The 16,111-nt window shown below is 38.0% G+C and overlaps 1 long non-coding RNA gene across 2 annotated transcripts in view; it reads left to right on the top strand.

The window, feature by feature from the left end:
- The window catches only part of LOC139598216 (uncharacterized), a 54,466-nt gene that overhangs the window by 1,132 nt on the left and 37,223 nt on the right, over positions 1-16,111 (top strand). The window lies entirely within an intron of this gene.

Genomic DNA, 16,111 nt, shown 5'->3' with positions numbered 1-16,111 from the left:
ACATAGGAAAGAAACAGGTCAGAATTACTTTGTAACTATACTTTCCTGTTTCTTTTCCCACATGTTCTCCATTTTTCCCAGGTATCTTAAGTCATTAATGGATGATGGGAGCAACCCCCTGCAGCTTCACTGTGTACCATCCATTCAGAGGGAGAAAACAGAGCTAGCCCTCCATTGACACAGATGAAATGTCACCCACAGGAGAATTATGCACATGTGCAGTGATTTACTCCTATGCCATGAAAAAGTTTGGATTAGTCCAACATCTCATTCCAAACCAAAATAACTTTTGGGGGTGGGGATTAGAATTTTTGATTAGTTCTATTGCTACCTTCCTCATTTGATTATATGCCTTTTCCATTTTGTCTCCCTACTTTTAGCCTTGCAGGATAATTCAGGTTGAAAGGAATCTCAGGAGGATGTCAAGTAAAACCCTCTGTTGCAGAGGGTTTACTTTACTTTGCCCTCTAGAGCAGGCAGCTGAAGACTTTGTCAAGTTCAGAATATCTCTGCAAACACAGATTCCATCATCTTCCCAGGCACCCTTTGCTGGTACTTTCCCTGCATATGCATAAGCTCAGTTCTAAAACTGTCCCCACCCCATTTCCACAGTCACTCCAGTTTCTGTAAATTTGCAGCTAGGAGACAGCAACAACAATTCCATGAGAGCAGTAGGAGCCTGGTAACAGGCAGAGAGAAAGTCCAGTAGATTTGAAGAGGTAATTTCCCCTGGATTTATGGAAAGGGGAGAAGCAATCCTGTTGATACTTAATTTATAGTTATCTACAACTAATGAACAGTAAGAAGGAAAAGCAAAATTTTAGCAGTGAGACAGCAAGAGAAAGCACTGCTAGAGCCAATAACTCATTTGCAGATGCCCTTTTTCCTCAATTGAACCAAATTCAGGTTCAATGGAAACATTGCACCTCAGGGTGAAATCATTCAGGAAAGTTGCTGATGGGTAGAAGAGTCCAGTTGGTCTCTTTCTTCCCTCAATATTTTCTGTGTCAATACTGATTTTTTTTAGTTTGCTTTCTGCCACTGCAAGTCCTATCAGTTCTGTGGACAGTGGTAAGTTGTAGGTGAAATTCCCAAAACCCAAGAATAGCAGCAAATTGTTTCGCTATACTATGTATATACTCATCCCTCTGCGTCTGTGTGACACTTCCTCTGTAACACAATTTATGTTCAGGCTGGCTGGCCTGCTGCTACAGCTTTCAGTTAAAAAGCACAGGAATTATCAGGTAGCTTTATCTTTCTGGAGCTGTTGTCTTTTTCCATCATACCTGACCTGCTGGTGTTGAAAGATGCCTCTTGTCTGAAAAGCTCTGTTACTAACAGGAGAAACACTGATCTGTAGGATTTCAGAGAAAAAACGCAAAAATTCTCCTTTCCAATATGTGGTGAAAACTTCTGTACCACAGATGGGATGCAATGTTACACACTATCATTTTTTATAACAACATTTAAGAAGGACACAGATCAAAGTAATGTAGCCCTACATCACATTTTCTGTCAAAGGTATGCTGGTTGCTCTACAGAGCCACCCTGAAATATAGTCTTGGAACCATCAAAGGAGACATTGTTGTCAATTCCTTGTAAATGAACATGTGGCTGTAGGCAAATAATCCCAAATTGTGATGATAAGGGGCTACGGAGATACAAACTAAGCAGTCTCAACACACTTCTTGTTCCACTCTTTAAAACATAGGCACTCTGAATTCTGGTAACTATTTTATTATTATTATCAATGTCTGTTGCTGTGTAGAAATTTCTGTTATTTCAGAATTGTTATTTGTGAGTAAAAATAATCTATGACATTTACCTTTGAAAATAGATCTGTCATGCAGTTCAATTGCTAGGAAGAAACTCACAGAAACCATTTAAAATAAATTTCAGAACAGCTTTACGTTTTCTCTTCAAATAAGACAAATGTTCAAGCACTCCAAACTACTATAATGATGTTTTTCAAGCTATCAAGCTTTTGGAACGTATCATAGTATTCAGCAAAGTTGCTCTTACCTCTGTTTCGGGGACATCTCTACCACCTCAAAGCACTACAACCACATTTTAAACCTCTTGAACTTTTATTCAGTAATCCTCTGCACAAATACTACAGGGAATAGCAAAACCCAGATATTTAGTAGCTAGTTACTACAAAATAGAAAACAAAGCCAACTTTTCTACTGTACTAATCAACAAAAGTGCAGTTTCACACATATTAGAAAGGCAGTTAAATTTAGAAATATCTTTTTTTTTTGCCATTAATTTCTCCTGATTATTAGCAGGAACAGAGCATCTGGTATACACAGTTGCCATACAAGTCAAGAGGAATCAGATCAATGAAGTTTGGAGTAGAAGTGGGCTAACATCATATACACACCATAGAACTTGGACTACTTTGGACACTTTCATGCTATGATCAACCGATGAGTTGTCAGCATTCAAGATCACAAACTCACACAGCTTTTAAGGTCACAGAATGACTGAAGTGGGAAGGGACCTGTACATAATGTCTAATCCTACCCTCTGTTGAAAGCAGGGTCAGACACCACACTCAATTGCATTGAAGTTAGAAGCACACCACATGGCTATCCAGCCCATTGTCACATAAGGCAGCTGTCTGCCATTCAAACTCTCTTACACTATTACATAGTTCCATGAGACAACTTATTGCCTATTATATACAAGCTCATTGTTTTGCATGATTTGCTGAAGTAAGAGCAAAGGCCTTCATCTGTCTCAGCTTCAGCAACACCACCAGCTGAGGCATTCTAAGTACTAATAAGAACACTAAGCTGAGACAGGTAACATTATCACAATGTTTTTTCTCTCCCTTGTCTAAGGTCTTACCTTCTGTTTTTCTTGCGTGCAAAAACTGGTCCAAGAAAGATTCCACCTTTTGAGATAAAGTAGTATTAAAAGTAGTAAACCTTGAATTCATCTACATGAACACGGGAAGAGTCTCAGTTACACAAGAATTCAGAGAAGTGATTCTATCATCTTAAACCTTTTGTTGAGTAATTTTACTTGCAGTAGCCCTGCCTTCAGCATTCTGTCTTTAGTTCTATGTCAGCCCTTTCTGAACACAAATGCTCGTGTTTCCAGTGTGATGTTAGTATTTGGTTTATGAATGCAAGAAACTTAGCTGGAATACACTGCTTTCCACATTCATTCCTAGCATGTCTAAGCTCTTCTAGAATGAAGTAGTTAAAAAATTAGAAAAGAGAAGCTTTCTGAAGTGATTTTTAGGTGGGGGTTTATATCAAGCAGGCAGAAGAAGACATAGCTGCTCTTCAAAAGGTTTTAACAAAGGTCTCAGGTGTTGCTTCACCTACCACTTAACCAGGTGAAACCAGAGATCTCTGTCAGTTGTACCAGTATATCAATTTATCTTTCCACACCCTAGTTCACTACTTATCAAAGTGGGTTATGTCAGAAACACAAGTGTTTGGAGGTATTTAATGAATCAAACTACTTTAAAAAAATGAGGCTAAGAGCAATCCCAGATACTGTGTGGGTTTTGGGGAAATGCTAAGATCCAGTTAATGAGCAAGGCAGTCATCTGTAGCTGGGGCAGTAGACCTCATTTAGCTTCTGCTGGATCTGGCTGCACTTGGAGTACAGCACTTGTCCTGCCTTCTCACTGTCAGACAAGAAGGCACCTACAGCCCTGCCCCATTTCAGTGGCAGCTTTGATAGGTCAAGGGACCTATCCTCCACCCCCTTGACCATGAAAATCCTCTGAAAAGTGCTGCCCTCAATTCTGCTGGCCCAGTCTTGCAAAAACTCACTCTCTGTGTTAGTTCAGGCAAACCAAGGTGGACCTGCAAAGACCTGTCATTGAAAGTGAGTAGGCCTGGCTCATTTCAACACAGGCTGGGGAGCAGCCAGACAAGTTACGCTGGCAGAACGTGGGAGGTGGAAATCTATGGTGGGGGTGGTAATGAGCAGCTAAGGGTTCCCTAAGTGCTCTTCTGGTAGCCTAGCTACAGCCAGAACTTGCAATATGTCCACAGAGAACCAGCATCCCTGAGCATCCTCTCATTCACGGAGAGAGTTGGGTGGCTATGAGACATTCTTCATCTTGCTAAGGTTCTTCTGAATCACCCTCTGAAATTGTAAAACTCACATAAATATAATAAAGTTATTCATAAATCTAGATTATTATTTTTCTGATAGTATAGAGAAGCATTTCCATGAGTTCTCTGAAATAATACAACTGATTGACAAAAATAGGGAAAAGGGTGTTTTAAACTTTAAAATTAATAAATTTTAAGACAACTTTAGGTTAATGGTAGGTCCTTTCTTAACATACAATGAGAAAAAAATCAAACTAGTGAGTGTTTCTGTCCCACAGCATTAAGCCCTGCTGTAAATAATCAGTAAGAATTTAAATGTAGGGACTATTACTAGAAAAAGCCAAATTAGATCAGCTAAAATTTGATAATTGTTAAAAAAAATTCTAAATGTGGTATGTATACATTTGTTTACGTTCCTAAAATGTAAGGGTTTTTTGGGTTTTTTTGTTTTTTTCTTTTGGTGTAAACACTGTATAAAGCTCATCTTAATTGAAAATGTGGGGAGTGCACCTTGACTAATGACAAAATGCTGCAACACGGGAACAATGTTTTCTGAGCTTGTAATTTAATGACATTTTGAACAGCTGAAGTCAATGCTCCTAAAGTTCTGTTGAAATTCTGGACCAGCTAAACAAAACAAGCAGTTTCTCTGCACCCCCTATTACTAGCTCTCTTTAGTCTTTACTTAGAGTTTCTTTGTGATCAGTTCATCTGCCTCAAACTAAAAAAGTGGAGAGAATGCAAAAGAACACAAACTGTAGCTGCACTGGTCTAGCTTAGAGCTCCTGAGTTTGCAGCAATGAAATTTCTCTTTGCTTTCCTTTATACTGAAGCTGTATTTGCTTCTGGTTGAGAATCTGCTGTTAAATGTTAAATATGGATCAGTCTTTTGAAAGGCTACACTAGGGATGTAGAGCTTAGTTTACTGGCTGTTTTGTAGCAAGGAAGTAGTGTAAAAATATATTAATAAGTATTTCCATTTTCCTTGCATGTGTTTTCCTGGGCTAACTGTGCTTATCAGTTTTTGTGTTTATTTAATGAAAAATTACCAATAAATTATTGATTCAGCTGACAGGAAGAAAAAGACAATGCAATGGGAAACATTGTCAAATAAGGCCTCTAAATAGACAGGGTAATTTAAATGGAAAATCCTAAATCAACTGCTAGATAATGTAGTAAGTAAACATATTAACCTCTAAGTAAACATATCAACCAGTAAGTAAACATATCAACCAGACACAAATTACGCCATAAATCATGTTTGTTGATATATCAAAGTCTAGTCATAACACCCAAGGAACAGTTAAGGAAACCCAGGAAATAAAGATAATGGATAATTTTATGGAGTTTTTAAATTGCAGCTTCTAAACATTTATTATAAAAAAAAATAATTCAAGAGTGCTGCTTTAGAATCATCATTGAAAACCACTACTGCAGGAATGCATGGTTCTGTATAGTAAACAGGATACAGTCATTGTGCTGAAAAAACATTTGTTGGTGAAATTTTGTCACTATTAAAAATCTCCAAACAAAATACCCTCTATACGCATGCAGGCATGTAAATTCTAATCAGATATATTTGTAACAATTTTGGAAGTTTTGATATGGCTGTCTTTCCAAAGCTTTTTTCTTTACAGCATGCTTGCACACATTCTTTAGTTTTTTAGTTACATGCAGAACTTTTGTTTTTCCTGAATTAGTCTTATAATTTTTCCTTCTAGTAAAACCATATATGAGAATATAATTAGTCCATCCTTTTTCTGTGACATGTTGCTCCTAACATCCTGGGATAAGTAAAACCAAACAAAACTGAAACAAGCATCACCACCCCTCAAACCCACAAAACTTTACATCACACATCGTCTTCAGACCCAGGAGACATCATTGTTTTTCCAAAGTGGGATTTCCCAAAGCTTTGATGTCAACTATCTGCTGCCACTGAAAACATTGAAACCATTACCTTTGATAGAAGCAAAGTGAGGCCAAAGCTGAGCCCTTCAATAAATATTTTCCCTGACAACCGCAGACATAAAGCATTTGAAAATATGAACTGTTTACAAACCTGCTTGACTCATTCTGTAAAGGCCTTGAAACTAACTAAACTAAACTACAACTGAAAAGAACCTAGTCTTTCCAAAAATTCATATTGCTTTTTTATCCCCCAAATGCTGAACTATTATCCATCACAGGCATTGTGGTCCTAGGGGAACCTGTGCAGCTGGGTGAGCAGTGAAAGTCAGCAAATACAGTAGCAAGTGTTTCCAGTGATGAGCTGAAGGGATTCTGTACTTGCTAATTTTGGCATCTGGAATTTAAACTCTGGAGAATCTTAGTGAGAAGAGAGTTATCTGGCGTTGACTGATGATCTCTTTTTGTTCTTTCATTTTTGTTTAACAGACAGGGACCACAGCTGAGGCAATGTACCTGGTATGAGCTTTACTGATATAGCAATGCTAAAGCCAGAGCTCTCTAACTGAAAATTACAGAGGCCTACAACATATATCAACATATATCACATATATCATACTGCCACTTTATAGAACTTTTGTTTTTTTTCCTATGTGGTGATGATGTAAAGCTTTAAGAGATGTTTATGGCAGGCTCTAGTAGGTGAACCAATCTCCCCCATGGTGATCAGCTTTGTATGTACAACTAGTGTGTCTCCTGAGCTTAATTTCCTTAATCCTAATTGCCAGCAGGAGTTGTGATGATTGATTTTGAGGGTTCACAGTGCAGTTTTCCACAAAGGTGATAAAGTATTAAAAGAAGTTGGTAAACTGAGCCTAGCTGTATTGATTAAGTGAATTTCTTCTTAACTCTTGTGAGAAGAAATCAAAGCTGCTGGAGTGCGGTATGCTAGTGGATTCTGAAAGCATTTTGACATAACACTTTGTAAAATCAAACTGCCTCAGTGTTTTGCTGTAGTATCTCTATATGCCAGAGACAGGTATTTGAAGAGGAGGGGAGGTGAGATTTTTCAGCTGTACTGAGTGCCATTCCCTTAAATTAGGCTATTAACTTGATTTTATATTTAAACATGCAATTATTTATATGTGCACATCTATACAAAATGGACATGTAATAGAAAATGTAAAATAATATATATTACCTCACATATACTGTAGTATGCTATTATATTATATGTTGCATATGACATATTGTACTTTAGATACAGAATAAGACATATGCTAAAAAGTTACATTGTTGATTTAAGGTTTCTCTGGCTTCTTAACTGGAAGTGTTCTTAGAAAGGAAATTATTGGGGTCACAGCTTCATGCCCACCTCTGCAGCTTTGTCTGCTTCTTTGTTTCCCTTTAAATACCTTATCTACAGCTATGTATGCAGCTAGATTATGAAAAAGAAATTTGCTATTATCACTGTTGCCTTGTAATGCAGAGGTAATACCTCTGGTGCTTCAGCAGGAAGCAACCAGCTTTCAGACAGCTCTGCTTGTTAGCCCAATGTAACACTCCTCATTATGTGGGGAACACATAGACATGCTCTCTATCACTGACTAAAAATATTGCCAGGTTTGACCATTACACTGTGAGATGCATGTGAAGAATGAAATCCTATCCTTATTAAAACAAAGGGGAAAAGACACACTAAACCTCTCATTGAATTATTCAGGCTCAAATTTTCAAAGCACAAGATACAGAATTATTATATTTTTGTCCTTGGAGAAGGTTGTTGAAATGTAGGGTTCAGAGATTCATAAGGCATATCAACACATGGAAAGACCTGTAGTGTTTGCCCTTGAAATGATACATATTTTCAGGACAAATGCAATACAATCACCATAGCTGAAAAATCAATATCTTTCTTGAGAGCTTGCATCTATATCTATAAGTGAACATCACAGCATTGAAAGTTGCAATCTCTTTGTCTTGTGCAGGACGTGTGAAACTGTTGGGTGGAGTCATGTCAGGTTCCTGCACTCTGTGTGGTCAGAGGAAGGCAGCACTAGGAGGTACAGTCAGCATGCTCTAAGGTTTTGGCTTGCCTACACCTAAGCAGTGCTGATGGTAATTCCAGCTCTGCTCTGGCACTTAGGTACTTGACATTATAAGAGGAATATCTCCTCTCTTCAGGACATGTGGCAGAAATGTCTTTTTAAGAATAGGAGCTGATTGACAAACTTGAAATCAGTGGTCTTTTAGCTGTGTTTTCTGAGCATCTGCCACCTGTTGGAGTTGCAGCTGCCAGTAATTTATCAGCACCAGAAAAAAGCCTTTGAGTTCCACCCAGTGGAAAAGAAGATGTGATCCTAGGCTTCTGAGCCTCTACCAGGAGGGGAGGAGATCTAGGTGTTTAGTTTTTGCTCCAAGAACTCTTAATGAATTTTCTACCCTGATTGTTTCTTTAAAATGCAGAAATTGTCAAAGCAGATATTAAATGTTTTTCTAAGGCTAGCTAGGTTTCCTGACTATATTTCCTCTGTCTTCTTGGGAAGGTAGAGAAACATCACAATTTTGCTACTTCATATGGTGCAGATGTGACATAGGTGCTGTTATGCTTCACATACACCTTCAGAAGAAAGCTGAAAGATTTGTTTCAGATTTTCATTTTAGACTTGGACTTACCTTATCCAAGTTTGAGGCCTGAAATAATTGATTTTTTTTTTTAATGGGTGTATCGGTATTTGATTTGATGCACATCAGCTGGATTTAGCCAGCATCACAGAATATGGATGAAATGTCAGAGAACAGAATAATGAGACAAACACAATCTCATGGCTGAAAGCTGAAGTCAACAAAACCAGTTAATAATAAGGATTAGTTCATTTATGGAGCAGATAACTGAAGAGTGTGCTCCAGTTTCATATTTAGGAAGAGAAGTTTTGCCAGAATGTACATGTAGCTAAGTTACTGGATTGAAGGACAAGAACTGCAAGATAAATTCCCATAGCTCAGTGCTAAGATTAATTTAAACTTTTATGGACAGTGCCCCACTGAAACTCTAAGACCTTTATTTTTTTCTGAGGAGAAACAACTTGCTTATTCTGCCTGTATCTGGAGGTTTTTTTCAGGTCTCTTATGGTTTTAACTGCATTGTGGTTTAACAGGCTTTACTCTGGGTGGGTATGAGTCGGCTCCAAACCATAAACAGTGTAGCCATGGTTAGTAAGCCTGGGCTGCTAAGCCTTTGCTGATAGCGTGGGCACAAGAAGTGTGCCTGCTTGGAGCACAACCAAAGCAAGCTCACATCTGCTTAAGAAAAGAAAAATAAAGTTCACATATCCTCTCTGTTCTTTTCCTGCTTCCTCCCCCTGCCTTTGTCTTTCCCTCTCCCTTTTTCTTTCTCTCTGTCCCACCCATACCTATCCACAAGAATACTCACAGAAACTCCACCTATGCAAGCCCTCCACCCAGATAGTTCAAATTCCTGAGTGGGATCTCACAGGGCACACGTTTGTTTGGAGTGGTAACATGTTTTGGTGTGAGGCCCCTCGTGCAGTTCCTAACTATGAACTTGAACAAATAGTACTTGTTATATTCATCCTTTTCAAGAGAGTTTTACTCAGCCTATGAAGTGTTCGCTTTTGCCTCGTACAGCTGACTGAGCCCAGAAAAGGGCAGTGTAAATCATACAGGGGAAGACACAATGCTGAGCTCCAAACACCTTTTGGAGAGTTTCCATTCAGAGGGAGCAGACTCACCCTAAGTTTCACTTAGACCACAACGGCAGGATGTCAGTGTCCACCTCTCACAGCACAGAGGCTGGCTGCAGAAATATCAGTAGCAGCCCTGCTTGTTATTAACAGTAGCAGCCAATGAGACAGAAATTCAGGTGGAATTTATAAGTAGCTACAAGACCCGGGTTACATGGGCTTTTCTTGTGTGCAAAATAAGAAACCGGTTACTCTTTCCCTAAATTTTCTTTTAATCTCTCTTTTCTTCCACTAGCTAGGCACGAATTGTGTTGTACATCATCTTCTGCCATTTTTCTGGCACAAGCAACATGCTGGCACAAGTCAGTGGAAATTCAACATTCATTATGGTTTGCCTGCATTGCCTGTGTACCACCTCTCTCTCTCTCTTTTTTTTTCCCCCTGAGATGACTGCTTTCAAGAATGAGACTAACAATCTTACAACAGGAAGTCCTCCATTTTAGACAGGTAAGCTGCATAAGCTGCATCTTGGCTATTATTGCCTTGCATGCCTGGGAATTAGTTTTTTCTGAGATCTAGGGATTTTTACCAGTGGGTTTTGAAAAGCATCAACAATCTTAGTCACCTACACATTTACAGGAGGACTGTGTTCTCAAAGAGGCAGTACTTTTTGACAGAACAACTATGAAAAACGCTGAGAAGTAAAAGGATCATCACAAAATGTACACCTTTCTCCTTTTAAAATGTATAATCCTTACAGGGGATTACTGGTGGGTGAATATTAGAGCTGGTCTGCCTTCTAGCTTGAAAGCTTGTTTCTCAGGCAAAGCTGTCTTCTGGCAAATTAAAGGAAAATGAGTTTCTTAGGATTCCATTTCCCTCTGCAGAGGAGAAACTGATATAAGAGAAAGCAAGCTCACTTATTTCTCTGAATTCTTCCTCTAGATATATGTGTGTGTTTGTGTGTAATTTTTTTATCCTGATAGCAAAACCCAAACACATCATGTGCAGAGCCCAGCATTTTCTTTTCTTGTATTACCTATGTCCCAAGGAAACACCAGGAACATAAAGATGGCTCTCCCTTTTTCACTTATTCCTGCTACCTGCTGGATGCCACAGGTCCTGCAGGTTCATCCATGTGCTCTGTACATTGGCTAAATGTGAGAGAAATAAAAATGTCACTGTTCTATTTGGAAGATTCTTACATAGGTCCTCTATTACAGCATAGTTATAGTTTTAAACAAATGTATTGTCCATAAATTCATTGCAGTCAGGCAGTGGTATTCCCATTTAAGGAAAGGGAACAGAAAGAAAGTGTAAGTGACTTGCCCAACATTACATAAATTCATGGTCATGGAAAATGGCATTTGTTCTCTGGCAGAGCAAGGTTTGATTTGTTTCACAAGCTAAAATAGTGCATCAATTCATTTAATAAGCCCCAAATTGTCCCTTAGCCCTTTAATCTCGAGATCAGTACGTCATTATGGTGAATTAATTATCATATAGTACCTAAACCAAATATGGATTTCTCATGTTTGCCAAGTAGATATAAAATTTTCACAGTATTTGGACAATGGATTAGCAGATGGAGTGCAGAATTCTTGACTTTCAAAATAAGTTTTGTGTTTGGAAAAGTCAATCCAAAAAAATCATGTGATCTTACCTGCTGGAGAAGGTGAGAATTCCATTCCTATATCTTCTGCAAGTTAATTTCCTGTTCCTGCTTGACATCCTAAACCTTCACAGTCTGTATTTAGGGCTTTGCTATGCTGTGAGGAGGGAGAATCCAATTAATTATGTCCTACCTTGCATTCAGCTTTCAGCAACCAATTATTAGACAAAACCTGGTTGAAGCCCTCATTTGATTTAGGAGGCTTGGGTCTCTTGGCATTCATCAGGATTTACTGATGTTGATAAATTGCTCTTCTCTGTCATGGCTCTAAATAGATATATCAGGTTTGTCCAAAGCTTCTTGCTGAGCCTTGATCTAAATGGTATTTCATCTAAGAGTATGGAGCAGTAGTTCTTTTATCTGGAGCTGAGATATGGAGGTCAGAAGTAATGAAACTGGCAATTGTCTAATTATGAATTCCATTATTATTTTCTATCTTCATGCAGCTAGGAGTAAATCCACCAGAGTCTGCTTCAGTAGAACTGTCCTGAACTAGCATAGTGAGATAAATTAAAAGTAGCATGAGCCAAGTATGTCCTAGGATATCTTTATGTGCAATACCTAAGAGAGCCTAGGTCGCAATCTGGAGATCTGCTGGGTTGGCTGGAGTGCAGCAGAACTGACAGAGATGGCTGGGGAGTGTATTCTCTGTGCAGAATTTGGGAAGCTGCCTCCTGCCCCCCCCCCCATCCTGCCCCCCCAGTTTTTGTTAGCTTCCCTTTGAAGAGTGGTGAGAGGAATAACATGCAGACAGATGCATGGAGCTACCACCTGGTAGTAAAGCATGAACTGATTGTACTGTTTGGTTTAGTTAAATTTCAAAATAATTGACAGGATGCTCATAGGCCTGGGGCACTGATACTATATTTTAAGACAGAGGAAAACCAAAGAGGAGAAAAAAATAATAGAATGCTTTAATTTTCCTACCTCTCAGCCTCCTGTGTTCTTATCTAGGAACCTTGTAAAGTACTTTCACTTATTTTTCAGATTAGTACCTGAGACCACACCAGCAATGGGTAGAAGTCTGCTCTTCCTCACACATGTGCTGATCTGGAATTACTTGGGATTTTTTCTCCTAAATTTGTGAGTCACTGAATTACTTGACAGCTGAATTTAATGCATCTGATTGTTAAGCTCCCTAGCTGCTAATCTTCAAAGATCACTTACTGACAAATACCATGTAATGTGTGTAATAGAGTTGCTGCACATTTATGTTAAGTAGCTCTGAGTTTTGTTTGTTAATGTCAGGTAGTTCAGGCTAAACTATTTTTTTGATATAACAAAATATAAAATCTAATCTGTTTTGACTACTTTCATTCCATGTAATGTTCAAGTTCATGCCAGTTTTATACCAAAAGCTGCAGAAAAGGACTTTTATGAACCTTCAAATTCCAATTAATTGCCTTGTACAATTGTGCTTGTAATCTAAATGTTTTTTTGAAGGAATGGGGTTTGAAAGGCTCATCACAATCATGTCTGTATTCCTCATGGATGTAGCTTTGTGTTTATAAAAAGAGAGCCTGTTTTTTCCCAAATAGTACTTGCTATCCATTATTTCCTACCTAGCTGTTTTAAAGGTTTTGTCTCTAATCAATAATTAGAAAGGATGTGAAGACTTACCTATCACAAATGAAAATCAGACAATAGTGAGCTTATAATATTGTGGAAAAATGGAGACACAGTTTTGCTAAAAAAAACCAAAACAATCAGTATTTTTTAATACCCCTGCAAATTTTGCAACCTAAATGCTGGTGTGAATATTGCTAAAATATTCACAAGTATAAGGAAGGCTTAAACTAATGAAAGATGATTACCTAAAAAGCATCATGACTGTACAGCTCAGTTGTCTATGAGCAACTTTCCTGCTGTAGAAATTCCTGTTTCTGCAATGGAAGTGGTTCTCCTTCCTTTCATCACTGCACATCAGCTGCTGGGGAAATTCACCTCTACTTCCACTAGATTGTTGCCTCAGCTGAGCTTGTGGAAACCAGGTAATCTTTGGCACTGAGTGTCTGTATATCACCTTAAGCTTTCTTATGTCAAAATGTCAGTACCACATGGTACTTCTATACTGCTTAATATTGGTATTATTGTTCTTCTATATGTCAGCCTGAAGATAAAAGAGTATCATAAAGTGGTTCAGATGTCAAGGTTAGTCATTACTATCTAAAAGTTCAGTGCAGTTTTCTTTGCTCTCCTTAGCCTTACAGTAAAAGACATATTTCTTAGGAAATAATTTATTACTTTACACATCTGATTAATGACAAATAGGGGCATTAAAATAAAAAATATATTGGACCTAATGATTAAATAACCAAACAAAAGCCAATAGTTAATTGCATTATTTCCTCTTAGAATAGTATTTTCAGTAGTAAGTTTTTGCATGGATGATCAGAGAAAAAGCCATTCCTGGCTTGAAGGAAGATGTGTTAAATTTCCAATTTTTTATTGGCTGCTTAAAAGAAAAGAGAGTTCATAAGGATGACTCAGAGGGAAGAAAGCAATTGTGAGCTTTTTTAATGGCCATGCAAATTTAAGTGAACTTAAAAGTTTTAGACAAATATATGTTTATTTATTAGCACATCAACTTAGTAGAGGACCTTCTATAAATATACATCATCTTATATGCACTACCTTTTATAGAGGTCTCCCAAAATGATCACATTCTGTACAAAATCTAATATATAATTTAAGGCAGGTATTTAGACCAGCACTTCATTTTGAGCAAGCATTGTCTTTTGTACTTAATTTATAAAAGACTATTGAGGGATAATACTAATTATTATCTAGCAAGTGAATCTCACTACTATTAATTATCAGTGAACCAAAATCTAAGTGACATAATTATCTTGAAAAATGTCTGCAATAAGAACAAGCCACACTGTATCATATCAAAGGCCCGAGTAACCAGTATCTTGCCTCCAGCAGTGTTAATAGGTAGCAAAGAGAATCCACAACCTCATTAGCACTAAAATGGGTGCAATAGTTTGTTTCAGCAGCAACTGGTTAAAGCAGAGCAGCATTTTGATTAATTTGCTTTAACAGCAGTTATGTGCCTTGTAGAAGCTACTTCTGAGATAAATGTTTAGCCTCTCTATGCAAAATTAGTCATTGGTAGGACTAGAAATATTTATTTCTGGTTTGCAGTCTTAAAATGTCTGCTTCTCTTCAGGAACTCAGGGAGCAACCTGCAGTGACTGCCTCAGACAGAGATGTTTACATGACTCCTTCCACAGGATCTTGTATTTTAAAACAAATGCCTATACATGCCAGTAGGACAAGAAAGCTGGGGGCACTGCATTCGTCTTCTCTGCAAACAAATGCAGGGGAGGGGCCTCAGGTAAAACAACTTCATTCAGACTCATTCATCTGGACATGTAAACCATAGCCAGAATTAACAAAGCTCATAATCTTTTAGGCTAAGAGAATTCACCAAGGAGCTCATTGTTTTCTGGCAAAGACTGATGATGAAATGGAAGGATTAACAAAAGTGATCTGTGCATGCAGTGAGGATTTTGAATGGGAAAAGTTTCATAAGCTGAGAAAACTGTATAGTGAGGCAGGATGGCCTGAAGTGGTTAAGAGAAGGGAATGCTTGAACTGGATTTTCTGAAGTCAAAGCTGCAAAAAATAGTGTGAAACTTATTTCTAACATACAAGTTTCATACAGAAACTTGTATGAAAATGTTCAGAATCAAGGTGGACAATTAACCACATAAAAAGTGTATCAGGAAAAGAAGTAGACACTCTTAGTGAAACACAAAACCAGATTGAACAGTTTCCTGGAGACCGAAAAGTATAGACTAAATTAAAAATTGCTGGATGTTCAGATGAATAAGATCTTATAAATGTAATTAAAATAGTAGATTTAACATATATCCTTATATACAAAAAGAGAAACACAAAAGAAAGCAGAAGATCTTATGTAGCAAAGCTGATCTTATTTGCTTCTTTGCCAGTATGTCTGGGATAAATGGAACAAAATGTGGCTCATGTTCACCAGAAGTAGATTATATGATGACAACACAATTTTTTGAGGACAAAAACATTTTCTCTGTGTTATCTTTCTCTTGAACTGCCATAGCTTTAATCCACTTGGATGTTGTTTACTCACTGTCTATCCCACTCAGAGAATCATCAGTTTAAGAAGGGGGGGCTATGTATAAGAAGTGAAAAGAGGATAGTTAGAACACAGATCACAGGAGTTTGTGCTGAAAACAGTCATAACACTGGAGGGAAGTATGTGGCAAATTTCCTCCAGGAGCAGAGTTGGTCCATATCAATCTCTAATTTAATATTTTCATGCAGTATGTATTGTCATGGGAAAATGTGCATACCCTAATGGGGGATGATGATGCAAAATTGAGAGGCAACATTAACATAGAAAAGGATTTGGAAGTTGACTGTATAAAACAGAATCTGAGGATAAAAAAGAGAACTGGAGAAGAGTTTGAGGATGGAATGGCATGTAACAATATGACATGCAAAGCAATAGGCTTGGGAGCAAAGAACAGGAATCTCTGCTGTTACATAAGTGTCCATCAGATCACCATAGGACTATGTGGTCTTGATATGACCTTGAAAGAGGCAGATTCCAGGAAACACGAGTACATACAGCAAAGCTGCTCCTGGATTATTTTGGATGCACTACCATTCTCTGGGGTAATTCTGGTGATCATTTGTGACAGAAGTTGTTCCCTGAAGAGAGAGTTGCCAGGCTTCCCCTGCTTGAGCCTTCATATTCT

The sequence above is a fragment of the Agelaius tricolor genome, unplaced genomic scaffold (genome assembly GCF_023055355.1).
Source record: "Agelaius tricolor isolate 1412-34295 unplaced genomic scaffold, bAgeTri1.0.p SCAF_1, whole genome shotgun sequence".
NCBI lineage: Eukaryota > Metazoa > Chordata > Aves > Passeriformes > Icteridae > Agelaius > Agelaius tricolor.
The sequence above is the reverse complement of the archived record's forward strand: the minus strand, read 5'-3'. Positions and strand labels throughout refer to the sequence as shown.